The sequence below is a fragment of the Dermacentor albipictus genome, chromosome 1, assembly GCF_038994185.2.
Source record: "Dermacentor albipictus isolate Rhodes 1998 colony chromosome 1, USDA_Dalb.pri_finalv2, whole genome shotgun sequence".
NCBI lineage: Eukaryota > Metazoa > Arthropoda > Arachnida > Ixodida > Ixodidae > Dermacentor > Dermacentor albipictus.
The window spans coordinates 46,669,465-46,683,077 of record NC_091821.1 but is presented as its reverse complement, the minus strand read 5'-3'; the positions used below and the strand labels follow the sequence as shown (position 1 = coordinate 46,683,077).

The 13,613-nt window shown below is 48.1% G+C and overlaps 1 long non-coding RNA gene across 1 annotated transcript in view; it reads left to right on the top strand.

Annotated features, from left to right (window-relative positions):
- Positions 1-651: 651 nt before the first annotated feature.
- The window catches only part of LOC139054898 (uncharacterized), a 41,024-nt gene continuing 28,062 nt past the window's right edge, over positions 652-13,613 (top strand). Inside the window, exon 1 of the long non-coding RNA XR_011511604.1 lies at positions 652-885. This is a non-coding gene — a long non-coding RNA (uncharacterized lncRNA). The remainder of the gene's footprint in view (positions 886-13,613) is intronic.

The window sequence follows — 13,613 nt, the reverse complement described above, 5'->3', positions numbered from 1 at the left end:
CGTCTCCGTGCTCCCTGCAAAAAACCGCTGAAAGGTCCTTTTCATGTAGCTAATTTCACGGTTTCGTGACATGGCGGGACGAGCCTGAGATAATCATGCTCGCGGAAGCTACGAAATTCGAATTCCGTTGTCTAAGCGAAACTAAAGTTGAAAATTTCAGAAGGGCGAATGGATGCACCAGAGCGGATGTCGACACAAAATGCAGCCCGTGAGCTTGCCCATTACTCTAGCGCGTCACTGCAGTGCATTCGGCAACAGTTCTATGCACTACAGGTGTAGTATACGCGCACGAGATTGCATCTTGGGCGTTGCCGACTGCCCCTTTTCCCTTGGTTTTATAAAATACTGACATTACAATCTCGCCCCAGTGTCAAAATGTAGCAAATAAGCGAACATAAGAGCAACGCAGAAATTGGAATACGCTCACGTACAATTCACGCTGAGTTTAGAATGTGCGCATACAGAACACCACAGCGCACGTCACGCGCAGACACACTTCGAAAGCATGCGCAAGTTGGGGGCAGCACCGCAGTAATGGTACGCACACGTGTGTTCACCTATGTGTAGAATCCACCTAAGCACGACATCAATAGTTTTTGGCGTCAGTCAGCAGGAACGTTGGCGCATAGCTCAGCTCCGCGCTTCCAAGTAAACATCGATGGAGGGCAGTTGTCCGTGTTTAAAATTAAATTATGGGGTTGAGCGTCACGAAACAGGCGCAGTGTATTGCGAGGGACGCCGTATAGTGGAGGGCTCCGAATTAATTTGGACCACCCGGGGTTCTTTATAGCGTGCACCTTAATCTAAATACACTTCGCCCTCTTCTAAACTTGGCCGCCGTGGACGGGAACCCGCGACCTCGTGCTCAGCAGCGTGACCCCACCGGTGAGCGTTTTCTGCGCTTCGAGATCCGCGGCAGGATGCTTCTCCGCACGGCGGCTGTACGGCACGCACATTCCTCGGATGCGGCGGTGGCGATCAGCCTGCGTTTCATAACGCGCCCGAGTTGCCGCTGTGATCGAGCCAACGGTGCGCTTGTATCAGCTGACGGGACGAGGAAGTGCGCGATGAGCTAGCCGGCGCAGCTCCTTTCCTCGAGAGAGCGAAACCTGTTGCGTGTGGAAGCATATGTATACGTGTGTACAGGCGCACGTGCGTCTAAGTGTATTTATAAAAACGCAAACGTGGCTCCCACTCTGGCCGCGGAAGCAACACAACATGGCCGCCACTGCGTCGCGCGGAGACGGCCGGCTCGCTGCCGTGATGGGGGTAATTTGAGCCGCCTCCGGAAGTGCGCGCTTCCTCGGAGTTCCTCAGTTCCGCGGCGCAATCGGCGCCCGATGGTGGCAGTTACCATTACGCGAGAAACGTGACGCGCGGGTTTCCGCGACGGTGGCGCTTTCGGACCGCTCCCTCGATTCAAACCGGCGCGTGGTCCACGGTACTGCAGGGCACTACCCCCCCTTCTACCCCCTCCTTACCCACCGCAGGACAGGGCAGGGCAGGACACTGGCGCCAAATGCGAACACCGCTTTTGATTCTTTTAACAACGTTTCCAAAAAAGAAGCGCAATGCTGCTATGGTGGGCTCGCTTAAAATGCAGACCGATTAGTACGAAGACAAGGCACTAAACACAGGCGTTGGCGCTGGTGTTTCATCTCGCTTGCCGTCGTCCCAGTCGCGCTGCGTTTTAATGAAGTATGAAGCACCTCGCTCAAATCAAGATTTCACTGCGATAGACCTCGCTGGCCAGGACTTCATTCATTCAAATAACTTTATTGAGTGCCCTGTGATTTGGTGGGTTGGGCCTTGACCGCGCCTAGGTTTCGGCGAAGGGTTGTTGGCCCTTGGTGGCTTCCTCGGCTCGCTGGACAGCCCAGAATTGGTTCTGCAGGTCCGCGCTGAGCAACGCAGACTCCCAGTGCGCACGGAGGCTGTCGCTGTTTGAGGCTTCATCACCGTTATTGTGTATTATAGCCGTACATTCCCATAGGATATGCTCCAGGGTGGCTCTAGCGTCGCAATGTCTGCACTTGTCTGTCGTGTATAAATCTGGGTCTAATAGGTGCATGATAGCTGGACTCGGATAGGATCTGGTCTGTAACTGCCACCATTCGACAGACTGATTTTTGCTTAGTTTTGGGTGCGGCGGCGGGAATGTGCGCCTCTACTATCTGTGGTGTTGAGTAATTTCGTGAAATCTGGTCATTCGATCTTCCCACTCCCACTCCCACTCGTCGGTGCTCGGTGAGGCGGGGCTAACCGCGGCTCGGTCCGTAAGCTCTCGAGCCATGCGGTGCAGCGCCTCATTGCTGCCGTCTGGTAGCGTGTGAGCTGGTGTCCAGATGAGATGGACACTTTTGTTGTGCTTATTAGCTAATTTTAGGAGTCGTCGTGCCTCTGGGGAGATTCGACCGTAGGCGAAATTTCGTATCGCCGTCTGGGAATCACTGATGATTATGCACACTTGCGTTTGTGCTATGGCTAACGCGATAGCTATTTTTTCTGCGGTTTCTGCATCTAGCGGGTTGACTGTAGCGCTCGTCGTGCACTTTCCCTCGTAATTCGTAATTTATCATCACTGCTGTGTAGGCACGCTTGTCTGTTTCTAGCTGCGTCTACAAATGTGGTGTCCTTGATGTTACTGAATTTCTTCTGTATTTAGCGTGCTCTGCTTTCCCGTCTACCCTGATGATGGGTGGGATGCATATTCTTGGGCATTGGAGGGCCCGTTATCATGTCTCTGATGTATCTGGGCATATCTACTTTGACGTCATATTGGGTAAGGTACCTTATACCTAGGCGATCCAATATTTCCCTATCTGTTTTAGATTTGGACATGCGTTTGTATTCTGCTATTGGTTGTGCGTCGATTAGCTCATCCAGTGTATTGTGGAGACTTAGCTGCAGTAGTCTATTGTTGCTGGTGGTGATGGAGAGTCCGATTGCTTGTCGTAGATTTTTCTGATTAAGCAGTTCAATTTGTATTTTTCTGACGAGTACCATCGTAGGTACGATGCCACGTATACTATTCTGCTTACTACGAACGCTTGGACTAGTCTAAGCAGATTGCCCTCTTTCATTCCGCTATGTTTGTTGGCTATTCGTTTAGGCAGTCGCATGATCGGGTCGATAAACAAAAGATGACCGCAAAGTTGTGCTCCTCATCTTTGTAAATACGTTTGGACCATTGAAATATATATATCTCTCTCTCTCTTTATATATATATATATATATATATATATATATATATATATATATATATATATATATATATATATATATATATATATATATCGGCTGTTTCAGCGAACACTTTCAATTTTTTTTTTATTTGCCTGTGGCAGATAGCACCATTCAGATCCATGAACTCGTTACTCGAAGAGGCAGACATTAGGGGCACAAGAAAATTATATGCTTAATCATCGAATTAACAAAATTTAGCTAATTAAATTTTTATCTAATTACCTTATGATAGATATTGCAATTTAAGAATTCTAGTGGGTGAGACTGCGAGGCATATCCACTTGAAAAGGAATGTTTTGATGACACTATTTACGAGGTATGCGCTGTCAAACTTGCGGTAAAAATGCACGGTCGTTCCATTTACTCTCTCAACAAAACGTCATATTATGCAATGAAGCACAAAAGTAACTGGAACGCCAATGCATTTCTCCGCAAAGTTCGGGGGATAATATCCCGAAACTGGTGTCATCCGGAGAGGTCGTTCCAAGTGGGTCTGCCTTGCAAACTCACCGGCTAGAATTTGTAAATTGCAATATGTCTCATAAGGTAATTAGTTGAAAACTTAATTAGTAATTTCTTGTTAGTTAGTCCATCATGCATCTCTATTTTTTGTATAATTAATGTCCGCCTCTTCCAGTAGGCCAGCTCATGGACTTGGACTGTTCTGTCTGCCCCGGACAATTAAAAATGAACTGAGCGTTCGCTGATACACGCGGTATATATACTTGCCGGCTCGCGCAACTTCCAATCTCAATGCAGCCGAGCCAAATGTTGCATCCCCTTCATCCGCTTTTTTTTTTTCTTGGCCCCATGTGGCCGCTCGTGAAAATTCCCGCCCACGACTGCTACTCTTTGTTCCCTTAACACATCTTTCCTTTATTCTGTAGTAAAATAAGAAAAAAAGTAGGGGTGATTTCATTCAAGTGCAGTTTATGTCGCGTTCGCCGCTTTTAGGTTACAACAAAAGCGCCCGCAGGGGGGCAGCTCTATACCGTGCAGTGATGCGCGCGCAGCGTCGGGAGATGGAATGAGATTAGAAAAATTGGTGCTTCCGCGGTTTTCGTAGCCAGCTTTCCGGCGCTTCCGTCTGGCGTTAGCGAAGACGGAAGGCAGCCGAGGCGCGCCTCGGGCGACCTTCGCAAGAACGAGGGGAAACGCTCCGCCGCCATGGCCAGCCCGCTGATCTCCCTCCACGCTCGCCTCGCTGGCGCCGAGTGAAGTAGTTTGAGCCGTTGAGCAAATATCGCACTCTTCGCCAAGTTGAGAACTCCCGCAAGTGGGACTCAATCCCCTTCTGACTCGCGGTAGCCCTCGAGTGCATGATCGAGAATGCAATAGCGAGCGCATATGCATGCATAGCTGTACATGCCACCGTAGAGCGACATGCGTAATATCGGCGCCACCTTGTGGAAGCACGCGAGTGCTTCCACTGATAAACATCAGCCGATCCGCTTTCTTTCTTCTTAGCTTTGTTGCTGCAAGGAACGCGAGGCTATGTGTTTGTGCGCTCCTTGTGAGTCTTATTATATCTGAAATTCATCTACTCGATATGCGGTACACCTTAATTAGGGAAGCTGGCAGGATTAACAAGGTTCGACAAAACAAATCGTTTTTTCTCTCAAATCGAAGAGAGAATTGGGGGGGGGGGGGGGGTGAAGCATGGTCTTGGTGTGCCAAAGAGTTGGCTGCGGCAGTATGGCCGTGCCAGAAATGTGTGTGTGTATATGTATATATGTATGTATGTATGTATATATGTATATATAGTACAACCACTTCGTGACATGTCTTTGACCATGTACAGTATAGTTGAATTTTTGACCCTCTTCGCCCTCTCATACGAATGTTAGGCAGACCTATATGCCCTGTAAACACCGCCTCCCACATATGGGGGGGGGGCGTTCTCCTTCAGAATAAATTTCTCGCTATACGTCAACGATGGGCGTTAAAACATTGCAAGTAGGTCACGATTGAAAACAAGAAGGGTAGAGTTGTTGCTGAGATAGGGAAAAGTAAGCCAGCGTGGAGCTGTTTTAACCCAGAAAATATTTAGGAAACCCACATAATCTATAAAAAGTGCAGCAGGGTTCTGATGGCTTTCTGTCCTCATGACGGTCGAGTCCATAGTCCCAAAATCTTTCCTTCTGTGAACTCCTTGTCATCCAGTCGGCTTAAGAGGAAGCTTTAGCTAGGGCCCAACTCCGACGCGGCCTATTCAAATACATGTGAAAACGCAAAAACGTTTTTCTGAGATAACTCCTGGACCGATTTTGATGAAATTTGTTGCATTTGAGAGAGTAAGATGAATTCTAGTGACTGTTGGAAGTAGAATTTTGATTTAGGGCTTGAAGTTTGTTAGAAAGATTTTCAAAAATTCAGGAGTTTGAAAAAAATAGAAGCATGAAGTTTACAAACAAATAGCTCTACATCAAGAACAGATATCGCGGTTCTGTAAACGGAATCCGTTAGATCATTCAAAGCGGACAAATACTATATGTCATTTTACATCTTACGTGAATTCGTTACATTGTTTACGAGGGTTCTGCAAAAGTTGTAATTACATATTATTACAATTTTTGAGGTTCATGTGTAACATATCAATTTTGTCCGCTTTAGATGTGCTATCAGATACAATTCACAGAATTGTGATATCGTTTTTTCTTACTGAGTTACAGAGTTGTAAACTTGATAGTTTCGTTTTCTGAAAATTTGCAATTTTTGTCAATTTTTTTATAAAAAATTGACGACATAACTCGAAAATTCGAAACCAACAGTCACTAGATTTTAAGTTCTTCTTTTAAATGCAGCAAACCCAGTCAAATTTGGTGCACTGGTTGCCGAGAAAAACGAATTCTCCTTTTACATGTATTTAGATAGGAGCACCCGAGCTAAAGCTTCCTCTTAAAGGAGCAAGCAATACCTGCCTTCTGTCATCAAAAGAAGAGCAGTAGATGAAGATGTGCGCTGTGGTCTCGTCGCAGTCACGAAGGTGGCACGTGGCCCTGTCCATCATGCCGATGCCAGTGTTTGTTGAAGCGACGCCCAGCCACAAGCAACGCAGTATAAGGTTGCCTTACATCGAGATAGACCACGCAGGCCTTGAAAACGGCACAGGCGCAGTGTCACAACACTGGAGTCTGCCTTTGAACGCAACGTGGTCGCACGCGTTTTGCGCGCGCGCCCCTTCTTATCTTTTTTTTTTCCATTTTCTTCTCGCATACCCCTCCCACAGGGTATATAGGCTAGTAAACACAGGTACACCCTGTCTAACCTGCCTGCCTTTCATTCTCTTTGTTTTTCTCACTCTAGGGAACCCACGCTACTCCCTAAAACAAAAGCAAAAAAGAACTGTCATCGCAACAAACACAACTTGCGCTAGGTCGTTCCCACCGGGCGCATTTTTCTCGTGCCACTTTCCGAGTGAGCGCAGTCTTGTTCAATTCTTTAGAATTTAATTACTGATAAAATTGCTGAAGATTTTGCAGCAAATGCAGCCCTGTTCTACTTAGATGATGATGATGATAATAACAATAATGTGTGTTTTTGCGCAAGAGCCCGACATGACCAAAGAGCGCCACGTTCTACTTGGAGAACTCCATACCGTGAAGATTGCAGTGCGGCTTATCATGCATGGGGAGTACATTTCGAGTTGCTCGGCGCCGTGAGGCCAGCAAGGTGAGGGGGTTACGCCGCGCACACCTAGTAACGTTGGCGCACACAACCAGAGCACTGCAGCATAGTCGCCGACACCTTTCGCAGCCGACTTCAGTGGCTGCGGATTCCATTTCCTTTGGCAAGGCGGCCGACCGCGTTTCGATGAAGCCCAAATGCAAATGTCCGCTCGCGAACCGATCCGGGGCACGCGATGGATGCACTAAATCGAAGAGACCAACGAAGATGGCGCGCAGCGATAAAGTGTGCACTACATGCACGCGAGGCCAGCTATGCAGGACGGGAGAGCGAAGTTATCTCCCACGAGCAAGTCCCGTGTCATCAGTTGGCACCTTTCTACCTTCGATTCCTTTCTCCATTACACGTTGCCTTAAGTTCACTGACCTCAAGGTATCTCGAGACTTTTGAGGACGAAAAGAGATCGAAGGACAGCAAGGGAGTCGCTCGGAATATGAATCAAAGTGATACGGCCGACTATATTGCGCCAGTTTCCGGTACAATCGCGTGCAATATGAGCTGCAACACATTGCACGTGCTGAAAAGGGCCTCGAGACTGAACGGCGGCGCCTACGTACGAAAAATTGGTGTAATAAATACCACTAATTGTATACGGGTGTTTAGACCTCCAGTTATTCGTACGTCGGCGCTGCCGTACGGTCTTGGTGTCCTTCTGAACATGGGCACCGTGTTGCAGCTCATATTGCACGCGACTGTATGTCCACGAAGTAGCTATTGTCAGTTCGTTTTCCTTTTATTTATCTATTTTTTGTAGGATTTCACGCGAAGAAAACTGCGTGCGAGAAGAAACCTCTATCACCAAGATGGCGAATCACGTTTTCGTTAAATAGAAAGGAATTACACCTATAAGCAGTATTGTAATCACTAACAGTGTCCTAATTCTTAATTCCACGAATGCCGCAATGCGTGATACTGAACATTTCTGTGGGTGGTTCTTTCTGCTGTTAGTATTCTCTCGTAATTGAAATTTTAACCGTTGCCTTTAAACTCGCAATTCTTCTTTCTTGGCAGGATGAATTCAGCAATTCTGTACAGGAACAACCAGCACCTCACAGTGGCTACGAGCTGGAAAAATGGTCTGAAACGAGGTAATTGGCAAATATGTAATTGCACAGGCAATAAACTGGATTTGGAGCGAGGAAATTAGTTTCTACTCGGACAAAGCCACGCACCACATGTGCACATGTCGCGGAACTGTTTTTTGTGGCCCATTTAATTCCGGCTTCAAACATTTGAAAAGTTTCAACTTGAAAGTCTGCGGAAATCGCACATATAAGAACAATTTACGACGAATGTGCCATGCATGAAGTGGATCCTGTAGAGTAGTGGCTTCACATAGTTTAAAGGGGCATCTGTATACCACGCTGCCATGAACATGCGAGCCAAATATTATTTCGCTGCATGCGGCAGGGAGCCCACAGTCTCACTTAATGGTTGACTTGCTCTCCTCTACGACTTTCGAGACCACCGTCAATGCCGTCATAGCCAGCAAGACAGCCCCACAGGAGCATGCTCACCACTCCAATCTTCTAGTAAATGAAGAAGCTGCGGTTGTTAACACGTCTCGCCCGCCCTGTCACGGATACTTTGTCGTTCACGGACACCTTGGTCAGACGCCAGTCTTGAAGGGTTACCATGAGTGCACCGCCAAAAAAGAAAGAAAGAGAAAGGAGCAATGGGCAGGGCACTGCTATCAGCACCGTCCCTAAGAACAAACGTCCAGTTGAGAGCGAATAAGAAAGGTATACATTGCGCTCTTTATATCTCCGTTATTATTAGGCCCCTTCCAAAATTTATTGGGGAATATATTCATAAAAGGCATCGCACCTATGCCAGTGTGATTGAAGTTCGGTCGGTTTGAAGAAAAGGTGTTGCACAAGGTCCCTTTGGGGGCGTTGCTTCCAAACAGCGCGTCTGCAAAGTACACAGCACCAGTTCTAGGAACTCTGATCCCTTCCTAGACCAAGTTGCACAATATAGCGTCAGTGTAGATATGCTATGACAGGACATGCAGTATAGGAGAGAACAAGAAGCTCCTAAGACGGACAGCACAGCAGAGCTTGAGCTACCTTCGCTCTTACGCACAGCGCTGTCTCTGTTGCGAATACACGGTGTAAATAGCCTCTGCAGAAAAACATATTTTATCCAAGTGACATCTCAGGGGAGCTATGCGGTCTAAGGAGGCAATGGTCCCGATCTATTTCATGCCGCATCGAAGCTATTCTGGTCGACACGCATATTAAGATGCGCGCCAATCACAACCACTTATTTGCGTGCATTAAACTTCTCAAGTAGTATACAGTTTGCATCACGATTTGCATTTACTTTTGCGTAGGGAACCAGCGCTGGCCAGAAGGCGCTTCGACAGTTTGAGTGAGTAACTAAGATGGGCCGAGACCGCGCGGTGGAGATGACACGAAAATTACTCATTTCGAATGATAACAGACCTGCGCCTGTACCAACGCTTGCTTTAGCCCGGTGCGTCAGGTTGGGCTATACGTCCGTGGCCATGAGCGTCGCGAGGAGCGCATGCGCTTCTACGCTCTCGTACGTCGTTGCCCAGTCAGATCAGAAGCTGGACCCGTGTGCCTTACGATGAGCTGTGAATTTGTTGACGTGAAATTGGGCTGCATATATCATATATGCTACTGAAAACTGTTTCATCTACTCGCTGTAGGCTGCGTGTTGCAGAGCTGGTTGCCCGACTCCATAGCCCACCTTGTCACCGCGTCTCTCTCTCTCTCTCTCTCTCTTTCGTCTTTCTGTTCCCCTTATCCCTTCTCCGGGAGTATAGGGTAGCCAACCAGATGCTTTTCCGGCTAACATCGCTGCATTCTCCCTTTCTTTTCTCCTCCTTTTTGCGCCTTAATCAGTGACATCACAAAGGTCGATCGATCACCCTTGTATACAGCCAAGTGGGAAAGGCAAGAAGTGATCAGATAGCGCCGGTTACTGCGTCCCATTTTTATTCCCATAATGCTTGCTTGCTAATGGAGAAGTCGGTCTAGCTCTATGACGTTGAGGTTCGAAGCGTGTGAGCTTCGTGTTATCTATGTAGTATATATAGGTTCTTACGTGTTTCTTTCTTTTTTTATAACAGAATAAAACATAAAAGCGTTTTGCATTGCTTCAGCACAGTTCTTTCGCACGAGTTTCGGTTAGAACAAAGTACATTTTCACCTTATGCATTTGTGTGTCAGTTGATGTGTGATTAACACGGTAAATGTTAAATGTCTTCGCATCTTACCGAGACGCATTGAGAAAACAGCGTAGTCTTTATTTATTTATTTATTTATTTATTTATTTATTTATTTATTTATTTATTTATTTATTGCAAATGTCTGTATTGCCTATCCGTACGTAGTTTCATTGCAGATATAAAGAAAGGGAAGGGGGGGGGGGGCGCTACCGGAACGTATCTATTTTATATAGCAAATGCGTGCACTGTCATTCCAAAGCTCTTGGCGCGCAAATCTAAATAACGGCGATGGCGCTTTGTCTCAAGTGAAAATACAAAAGCAGGAACTTTAGCTAAATGAGCTCAGAAATTATTACATCAAGGTGTAATTCCGAAGAAGAGTTAAAGTGTCTTCCTGCTCGCGTAGCAACAGCCATATGCTTACTGCTCCAGTATAACGCAAGAAGTGACCAAACAAGCAGTTAATTTTGGCACCCCGAGCTGCAAGGGAGCGCTCGAATCGGATTCGCAGCGGTCGGCGTGCGGCCGGCCTTCCTGTCTGAAGAATAGAACAAAGAGCGTGGCCAATTATTCTACCGCAGTAGAGAGAGTAGTCCTGTAGCCGTACCGCGGACGCACAAAGCTCGCGACTGCCGTTCGATTGAGCGCGGCAGTTTCTTCCTCTTGATGGTGCACCTTCCAGACAGGCCGTGCGATACCCATCTTCACGGAGCGTGCGCGCATTCCGGCCGAGACCCGCACGATGGGTTTTCCTGCAACGCTTCCGAAGCGCGTACCTCGCAAGAAACGCCCATGAAATGCATGCAATGCTGCCGCGTCGGCTACACCAAGCGAAGGAGCGCGGGAGCGTGTGGCATTAAACGGCCAGATCATACTAGCCAACTTCTCTCCACCACGAGAAAGAAAGAAGGAAGGTGGTAAAACAAGCGTGTAATGGAGGACGTCTCGGTTTTCCGACTTTCCCCTGCCGCTTGGAAGTGCGTTCTTTCCTCCGCCGCACAAGAAGGCTGGTAGTGAACAGTTCCGTGCAGTCGAGCGACGTCACACGGCATCGATAGTCAGCCGAATCGGTGCAGTGATGGAAGACACGCAGTAAAGGTGTGCGCACTGTCGATTTAAAAGTACCTATCCGCGTTAATTTCCTCAGGTGTGCTCCGAAAGGGCTGGGCACGACACTCTTTTTCTTTTTTCTTTCTTTTTACCGTGACGATTCAAGTTTATAGCGTGCTCAGCAGAGCGCGACTGAAAAAAATAATTTCTAGGGTGTTACGTTCCAAAATCGCGATCTGATTATGAGGCACGCCGTAGTGGGGGTCTCCGGGTTGATTTTGATCACATGGAGTTCTTTAAAGCGCACCCAATGCACGGTACACGAGTGTTCTTGCCTTTCGTGCCCATCGAAATGCAGGCGCTGCGGCCGAAATCGAACCCACGACCTCAGCAGCTCAATGCCATGACCACTGGGTCACCACCCCAGGTAGCGCGCGGTATGGACGGTGTTCGAGCGTCATTTGTAGAGACAAAAGCGTCAACTCAGCTCTACCATGTCGCATCTCGAAAGCACGTCTGGCCAGCGCGTATACGGATTCGGCTCCATGTTTGCACACGATTAAGGCAACTAACTCCCCGCTGTACCATGGACTTCAAACTCTAGTAGTTTTATGCGCGCTGTGGTGAGTGTCGCCACTTGGGTTGACAGCGGTTCCGACACAACGAGGTGCACTCTAACGAGACTCCATCCCCTTTTTAGCCGTCGTTCTGCCGTGCGGCGGTTCCTGTCTAAGATCGGGGAAAGAAAACCAAGGCCGGGGAATGAGGACAGAGAGCTACGGGGATGTTCCGCACAGGCTCCAGCACTAAGGTGGCTTCCTTGCTGGCACTTGCGAGTAGCCAACATGCCCCGCGAGAGAGAGAGAGAAAGTGATAAATGAAAGGCGGGGAGGTTAACCAGGACTGGGCCCGGTTGGCTTTAAAGGGGATCTGCAACGACGCCTCTCACCGAAACGTGTCGCACCGATCCTTTGTATCTGAAGCCGCGAGACATTTTCCCTCCGCTCTTGTCGTTTCGTGCCCGTTGCATTATATACTGTGGCTGGGTCATGGCTCATCAAAGCACCCGGCATACTCAGTCGTACCAATGTGTATCCGCCCGCTGCACTTGTTTCTTTCTGGCACCATCTATACGCGAAACAGAAGCCCATACTTCTCCAGGCGCGCCTTTCTTATCTTTTCTCCCTCTTTTTTTGTCACTGCACCCGCGAAGTGCTCCGCTCTCCTCCGATGACACCTGCCATTATAGTACATTTCACCTTCGATAAAGCACTCGTGTGCATCATATCGACGCAAATGTGTTCACGACCGATTACGAAGAGTGAAAAGCAGGAAAAGGTTAACAACAGGTATAAAGCACCCTTTTAACCAATTACGCACTAACACGGAAAGATACGCTGACGTTACTCGAGAGCTCGACCAGCAACTTCCATATAACGCAAGGCATGCCGGCTTTGAGCCGTGACGTCACACTGGAAGGCTGAGAGCCCATACATTTCAATGGAAGACGACGCCAACGATGCTTACCTCTATCATCAGTTTCTCTCTCTCTCTCTCTCTCTCCCTCTTATTCTACAACGCGCTGTTGTCAGTGGGAGCCTCGGCCTTCCTTGATGACGTCACAGTCAGAGCGCACAAGCCTTCCGTTATCCAGCAGGTGTTGGCTGAACCGGCTGAACCAAGCGAGACGCAGACGTACAGCGCCAGCAGGAACAGAAGTAGGAAATGTATGTTACGTAAGGTAATGGGAGCGCGCAGTGCACCCGCGAGTCCATAGGCACTGCGAAATGGCAGCAGCCTGGTGTGCGTGTGTATTCTTGGAAAATGAGTTTAGAACGGCTGACACGGCGAAACCATCGTTAGTGCTGAAGCACCCCCCAAACGTCGGGAGCCCGTAACACGCGCATTTCCTTGCGTGTTACGCGTTTCCGGCTCTTCACATGTCTCACTTCCGGCTCGCCTGAAGGCGGCCGCTTGCATTTTCCGCAGGAAGCAGACGCATGGCGATAGTTTCGAAGTTAACTTGCATAATAGTGCTTGTCGCTCTGAAGGTTTGGGGACCTAAATATAAATTTTGGGTACATAGAAAAGTGCTTATTACATAATAAATATATGAGGCTACCATTGCTTCGGCATCCCGCAAAGAGGTCGTAAACACGCGTTTTTCATAGCTACAGGGCCCTTCACGCTGTGGTAGAATCGACATGCTGCGGACAGCTAGAAAAGCGTTCACTTATGATGCCGATGATGACGAAGCCCGTTATCATGAGATATGATGCCCATGACAGTGACAGGGCACTTTAACATTGACATAGCTGGCCACGCTAACAATTGTGTCTTCAAGTTCATGAAGGAGGCCGTCAGGCAAAGCGACGTGACGCCAGGTGCTGCCTGCAATAGAAAGGTGCGGCAGGACAAACGACGCCAGTAT